Here is a 6,897-nt window from a genome sequence, read left to right as displayed (position 1 = left end):
CTCTCTCTCTCTCTTTCTCTCTCTCCCTCTCTCTGCCGCTCACCTGTTTCCCCTTCGCCCTCGCCGGTTCAAGTAGTACGCGTTAAGTGTACAGGATGTTCCGGAGAACCGATACACATTCGCGGCGAGAGACAGTATTCTCCTTCGTGGGATCATGAGACGATACTTTTGCGACGATGCTTCTGCAGTTGTTTCACGTGGAAAATAACGGAGCGCATTTATATCGAGTTCTGCCGATAAGTTCAGCTGAAGAAAGGAACCTGAGAAACAGGAAGATTCTTGAATCTTCCAACAGGCCTCAAGTTAGAATTGTGATCTCAGGACCGATTACGAAAGTGTGTACGGACGACATGGGAGAAATCCAGGAATTTCCGACGCAAAGGCAAAATGCGTCGGGATTCGGCGGGGAACGCCGAGAGTGCACGCTATCATCCCGTGGATTTTCCCGAGCATCCTGCGAATCCGCTCGCTTCTCCTTCGTCTCTGCCGTTCGCGCCGCATGCGCGAGCCGCACGGGTCCGCTTGAATTTTCGAAGGGAAGGAAAGGAGAGGCGAAAGGAACGAGACAACGTTCGTCGCGAAGGAGGAGGGAGGACGCGAACGCACCCGGAACCGTCAATTTCACCGGGATGGGGAGAGGAGAACGGCGAGAGGGATCTCCGTGACACACGTGGAGAAGCAAGAAAGGAGAAAGGAAACTAGGTGTTCGCGCCGCTATAAGGCGATACGCCGCGCGCAATTAATCCTGGGAATACCGGGCGAGAACTGCCCGGGAGGTTTTTAATTGCAATTGCGTACGCACGACGACGACGCGCGCCTATATTTTACAACTTCGTCGGCTGGCGACTTCATTTCTTTCCTCGCGCACGCACACGTCCGGGGCCGACGCGCGCCCGTATTACGGCGATGATTAATTGCGAAGCTTCGCGCAACACCAAATGCACTTTTCGCAAGAAACGTTCCACTTGGTATTGCGCACGACTGGAACGTTCTGTAAGGCTGACCAGAAAGCTCCTCGCGATTGTGCTCTTAGCGCCGTGAACGCTCCTCGCGCGAAACACCGAGGAATTGTCTAACATCACAAACGTCCGCGCTTCTAACACCTCGACGCTTTTAAATCGAGATCATCGCGAGAAATCCCACGCGAAAGGCGACGCGACCCTTTTTTTGTTCTTCTGTCGTTGCGACTCGTTCCGTCGTCGTTGCTCAGATAGACTTTCGTGATTACCGCGATATGAGACTTCGACATGTTGTTTCGAGCAAATTTTTATAACTTCTTTCGTGTTTCTATTTCATCATTTCATGTGATAAATATGTAAGACCCATACCTGTACAAATCTACTAGTAGAGTTGCTGCCAAAGGACGATGAGTAAAATGGGCCGATTTTAGCCTAAAAGTATAACGTTACACATATAATCTTACGTTTCTTTGAATCACTGAATACGATTAACATTTCTATTCGAAATACTTTTAATAGTACTTCGGTTAGTGACGATTTTGTCCCTAATTATATAACTATACGTATTACAGTTTAATTTTATATAACTTCCTTTCACTAAAAATTAAGGAAACACTTCAAAATGAAATACATCAGAAAGCTAAATTTCCTTATAAGAAGTTCTTTAGTAGAACTTTCAGAGTGACGGGAGAGTCCACCATTCTAACATCCTTAAAATTGCAAAATGTATGCAGATGGCACATCTGATGAGAATTAAAATTCGTTGAATAAGAAAATTGACTAACATTTTTCATTACTTTTATCATATTGATTTCGTCATGTTAGATTTAACATTTTTGAAGTGTTTCATTTTGAAGTGTCTTCTTAGTTCTCAACAAAAAGTTATAAAACTATAAGTAATTAAACAATTGAGACAAATTCGTCACTAAGCGAATTACTATTAAAAGTGATATTTATTTCGGTCACTTTTCCACGAGTATAGGAAAAATGTTATCATCGATCCAAAAAACGTAAAATTACACGTGCAACTCATGTTATATTGTTTAGATTAAAATAGACCCATTTTACTTATCGTCCTTTACGTACATCTGTCTATCTGCGTAGTCGCCTGAATATTCGCGATCAAGTATGTCAGCGCGGTGTCTTCGATCGAATGATTTTTCGTGACGCAGAACTGTCGCAGATTAAAATTGCGGCGGTTCTCGGCAAGACCTCGTCCTGGATGCCGTCACTTGCGAGTCAAATGTGGTCAATCAAATGACGCGCGGTCGGGGAGTACGGATAGGAATACAGAGAGAATGGAGAGCTCTCTATATCAACGCGTCCTTCGTATCGATCTTCGCGTCGCCTCGTGCGCGACACGAGAGAGAAGCGGAGAAAATACTCTGGGCCTTTTTCTCGACTCACTTTCGTCTACTGTGCGCACATTTTGGCGTATCTTTCGATTAGGGCCACTCGCAAGAAATGAGTTATCGTGAGTTCCGGGCTTTTCTCCTTATTTTGGGAGCTGAGGCGTAATTTAATTGATTTAATTCCACCATTTTTTCTGAAGAAAGGAAACAGAGTAAACCGCGCGTTAATTCAATACCTGTTAACTCGGGCTGCGCGACACGGCAGCTCACAGATTGAAGATTTATCTGTAATCCATAAGCATGTAATTTACTATTCACACGAGCTCGTTACCGCTTCGGCGCCAGCCGACAAATCGCGATAATGTTCGACCTTCATTTTCCCGTCTTCGTCAGTAAGCTCCGTGCTCTTTTCGTCCGACGATAGGGTGGGATAAACGAGGGCTTGTGGAAGCCACCCTCGAGCCCCACGTGATCATGAGCGGGGGATTGCGACCCCTCGAAGCGCGGAGGGTGAGCGCGGTTCTCACTCAAGGTCGCACGTGGACCGCTGCGAGCGATATCACGACTCGGGCTCTGCTCTACTCTGCTTGGCCCGACATTTTTTTTTCCCGTTTGTCGAACAACTGCGGAAACTGCGATCGCGCGGGAAAGAAGCTCTCCCTCTTTTCGCCGGCATCTCCGCCTCCTCCGCCGCCACCACCACTTCCCTCCTCTCTTTCTCTCTCCCTATCTCATATCCCGCTTTTTCCCGAGCTGCGTAATTTGCAGCGTCGGACGTTCTCGTCGCGCCCTCCTCTTCCGCAGAGAAATCGAATGCGCTATTTCGTCTCTAGGAATTACTGATGTTTCTTTGTGGTTTCCCTCCGGAGGAGAGTCGAAGGAAACTTCTCGAGAGTGGAGAAAGGAGCAGCGAGGCGACGGAGATGACGATGACGATGTCGTCAATGACGACGATGACGACGACGACGACGACGACGACGATGGTGATGGTGGTGGTAGTAGTGGCGGTGGCAGTGGCGGTGGCAGCGTTGACAGGGCGATACCGAAGTAGCGCCCGGACGGAAGGAACAAAGAAGGCTGGCGGAGAAAGGGTAGAGAGAGAGGGCGGTGAACGGGGAACAGCGGAGCGGAGAGCTTCCTTTGTGCGCGTGGCGCTCGAGCGAGAGGAGCGAAGGGATGAAAGCGGAGGACGAAAAAGAGAGCCGGGGGACAGATGGCCCTTTCAGACAATGAGAAACTCCGGAGATAAGGGCGGTGCGCAAGCGAGAATGCGAGGGGAAAGATGATGGAAGGAGAGAGTAAACGTCGAGGAAGAACAGAAAGGGAGAGAGAAAGATAGAGAGAACGGGAGAAAGGGCGGAGGGAAGATAGTCGCTGAAACTACTTTTTCGACGAAGGGACGCGGAGGACGTAATGAACGATGGGGAAAGGCGGAGAGGTAGAAGGATAAAAAGGAAAAAGGGGGACAGAGAGGGAGAGGGAGAGAGGAGGGGGAGAGAGAGAGAGAGAGAGAGGAAGAGCGAGAGGCAGGGTGATAGCCGGGGAGAAAAGGATGGAAAACGGGTGATTCAGACGGAGAGTGGACCGAGCGAGCAATTTCGGGGGACGATTAACGACGAGTCAACTGAAGAAGAGAGAGAGAATGGAACGCATTTTTGCGTGTGTACAGGAACATATTCCATGTATCATCACATACTAACTCTAACCCTAACCCTGACTGTAGGGACAGTTTCCTATCGAGGAAGTGATGGAGAAGATTCGGTGTGTACAGAAATGTGTACGATGGAAAATAGTAAACGATATTAATATTTTCTTCTTGTACGTGTTTGTAAGCAGAGCAATGTAATAGTGATAATTTCAACTTCGCGCCTTGCACGACAAGTTTAAAGAGCGTTTAAGGTAGTTGTATCACATTTTCAGTGGCGCACATCAAGGGACCACATTAATATACCATTTATCAAACAAAATTACGTTTCCACGCATTTATTTCATTGTCCAAATGTCATTGTTAATTTGAAACAAAATGGAGATGAATATATATGCACAAGGTTGCAAATGCGGGAAAACTATTTCATATTTTTGAGCGCTTTGTTTATGCATAAGTTTGTCTAATAAAGATATATACAGGTAATAAGAAAAAGTATTTAAGTATCTAAATGTGTGTATACTGAGAAAAAAATGTGTGATATTTGTAACTGTAGTTTCGTGTTGGAACAACGAAAAAATTTAGTCCGGGTCAAAAGTACAGAGTTTCCTCTCTGTATTTTGTATCTCGAGTATTACTATGAATATTATGAACTTTCTACTATACCGTATTTTGAAAACAGAACAGTCAATAATTCTGAAATTTGTGTATGGCGCATATTAATCTCTGATATTATAGGTTTCATCAAGATCTTATGAGTTTGGAAGACAATAAACATGGCAATTCAAAATAGCGTGCTGATTTCAAAGAACACGTATAAAAGTACCTGCAACATTACCTGCAAATATCTCATTTTGAGTGGTCAATTTTTCTAATTGCATGAGCAGTTAGATAATGTACTTCACTTTATATACAGTGAGTTTCGTCAAATTTTCACGAAATTTTCGTGCTATAATATAACTACCTTAACGCGGAGGCGGCTGAGTTGTGAATGTGCGCTAACATCGAGCAGTCCTTCCCGGTTTCTGTCGTCGAACAGGCCGAGTTTATTAGCGCATCACCAAAGAAGAACGAGCCGGCGGGGCACCAGAGAGAGAAGTTGTGTGTGACATTTACGTCGCGCGATCTTAAGAATAGCATGCGACGCGCGCAATGCGTGTATATTATAACCGGCTGGAAAGAACCGCGAACTAGATTTACATATTACGTTCCGAGAAAATTATGCCAACGGTTTCACAGTCCATTATTCGACAAGGCCGATCGCCTCTGCGGACAGGTATGTATGCGCGCGCGATATCTCAGTGCGATTTCACTCGAAACAGTCGATTGGATCAAGGTGCAATGTAAATGCTGCATTAGAGCGTCAAGAGCGAGTCGAATATAACCGGGGGAAAGGAAAAGTGAAGCAGATGAACGCGAGTCTCTCGCGAGTAAGGAGGAAGAGGAGGAGGAGGAGGAAGAAAAACGAGGAGAAAATCTAATATTATGTACGCATAATCGGCAAATCCATTAAACGTAAGTGATTGGTTTTATCACGACGAAAAATAATCACCTCGAGATCTGGTCGACGCGCGATATGATCATTACATGACGCTACCAGGACACGTCCAGCATCCTTGGCAATTAGACGTATAAAACGGTCGATCGACACCGCTCCTTTTTACGCCGCGACGTAGGAAACTCCTTTCTCCTTTTACCGGCGATATATTCACGGCGGTCCGGTCTCATCCGCGCGTTCCTTCCTCTCAGTCGCGCGCGAAAGATGCGCGCCGTTTCTAAGCTTTTTAATCGATGCTTCATCATCGATCTTTAACGCGTTAACTGTTGCGAGGATCACGGCTGATCCCCGCGAAGTATCACGCCGTGCACACATGTCACTTACGGTGTTCCTACAGATCTTCACGGTAAACGTGGCGCTTCGTGCGCCTTCATGTAGCTCACACGGATTCGTAGCCCGTCACGACGCTCGTCTGTGTAAGCAAGACGATGTTAAACGTCGGGACACGCGAACCCCTCTTTAGGAGCGAGGCTATCATCGAGAATTCATTTAAAATTTAAAACAGTATCGCCTTTCCCAACGACGATACAGAATGTCCTAAAAGCCTGAGCTTAAAAGCTTAATCCCGACGAGACTTCGCGGGTGAAAGAAAAAATGTGCGTGAAGTCTGAGACACCTGAAATGCGCTGCGTACGAATTTACTTGCGGACCAGCGGTCTGCTAATGTTTTTGCTATTTTAGAAGCGTTTCGTCAGCGTTCAAGAAGGTTGGAAAAACGAAAAACGCCCTAATCGATCCAAGAGAGCTTTTTACGTAAGCGACAGAGTCGAGGAGGACTGGATGGAGAAATCGACCGGTGTGCTACCTCTTTCTCTCTCTCTCTCTCTCTCTCTCTCCATCTCTTTTTCTCTCTGATTCTATCACTGTCTCTCCTCGTCCCTCTCCTTCCTTCCTGACATTTTCTCTGCACGTCGTATCGCTCTTCCTTCGTTCTCTTTAAAGAAGAAACGGGACGCGCGGAACGGCAGAGGAATGAGAAAGAGAGACGAGGGCGAGAAAGGCAGGAGGGTTGCCGACGAGCGAAAGAGCGAGGGATGGCTGCAATAGAGGATAGGGGAAGAGCAAGGGGGCGAAGGTGAGAGGCGAGAGACGACGACGATGAAGGAGCACAGGCGGAGTTGTAGTAGGAGTACAGTGAAGCCAAGGCGGGCGAGGAGGAGGGAGAAGGGGGAGGCTCGAGAGGGAGACGCGAGGAGGACAGCAGGGGCGGGAAGGTAGAAGGAGGAAGAGGAAGAAGAGGTGTGCGCGAAGGTAGATCGAAATGCAGCAAGGGAAGAAGAGAGGTTAGGGTGGTTAGACTGGATGGTACCGGGGGAAGTCAGAGGGTGAAGAGACAGAGAGAGAGAGAGAGAGAGAGAGAGAGAGAGAGAGAGAGAGAGAGAG

General features: G+C 47.0%; 1 protein-coding gene across 1 annotated transcript in view; it reads right to left on the bottom strand.

Moving 5' to 3' along the window:
• Positions 1–6,897, bottom strand: part of LOC116840266 (ras guanine nucleotide exchange factor E) — an 82,925-nt gene that overhangs the window by 65,584 nt on the left and 10,444 nt on the right. The gene's annotated exons all lie outside the window — the stretch shown is intronic.

This window comes from Odontomachus brunneus, unplaced genomic scaffold, assembly GCF_010583005.1.
Source record: "Odontomachus brunneus isolate Ranch 3 - 2012 unplaced genomic scaffold, Obru_v1 Obru_scaffold_009, whole genome shotgun sequence".
In the NCBI taxonomy this organism is placed as follows: domain Eukaryota; kingdom Metazoa; phylum Arthropoda; class Insecta; order Hymenoptera; family Formicidae; genus Odontomachus; species Odontomachus brunneus.
The sequence above is the reverse complement of the archived record's forward strand: the minus strand, read 5'-3'. Positions and strand labels throughout refer to the sequence as shown.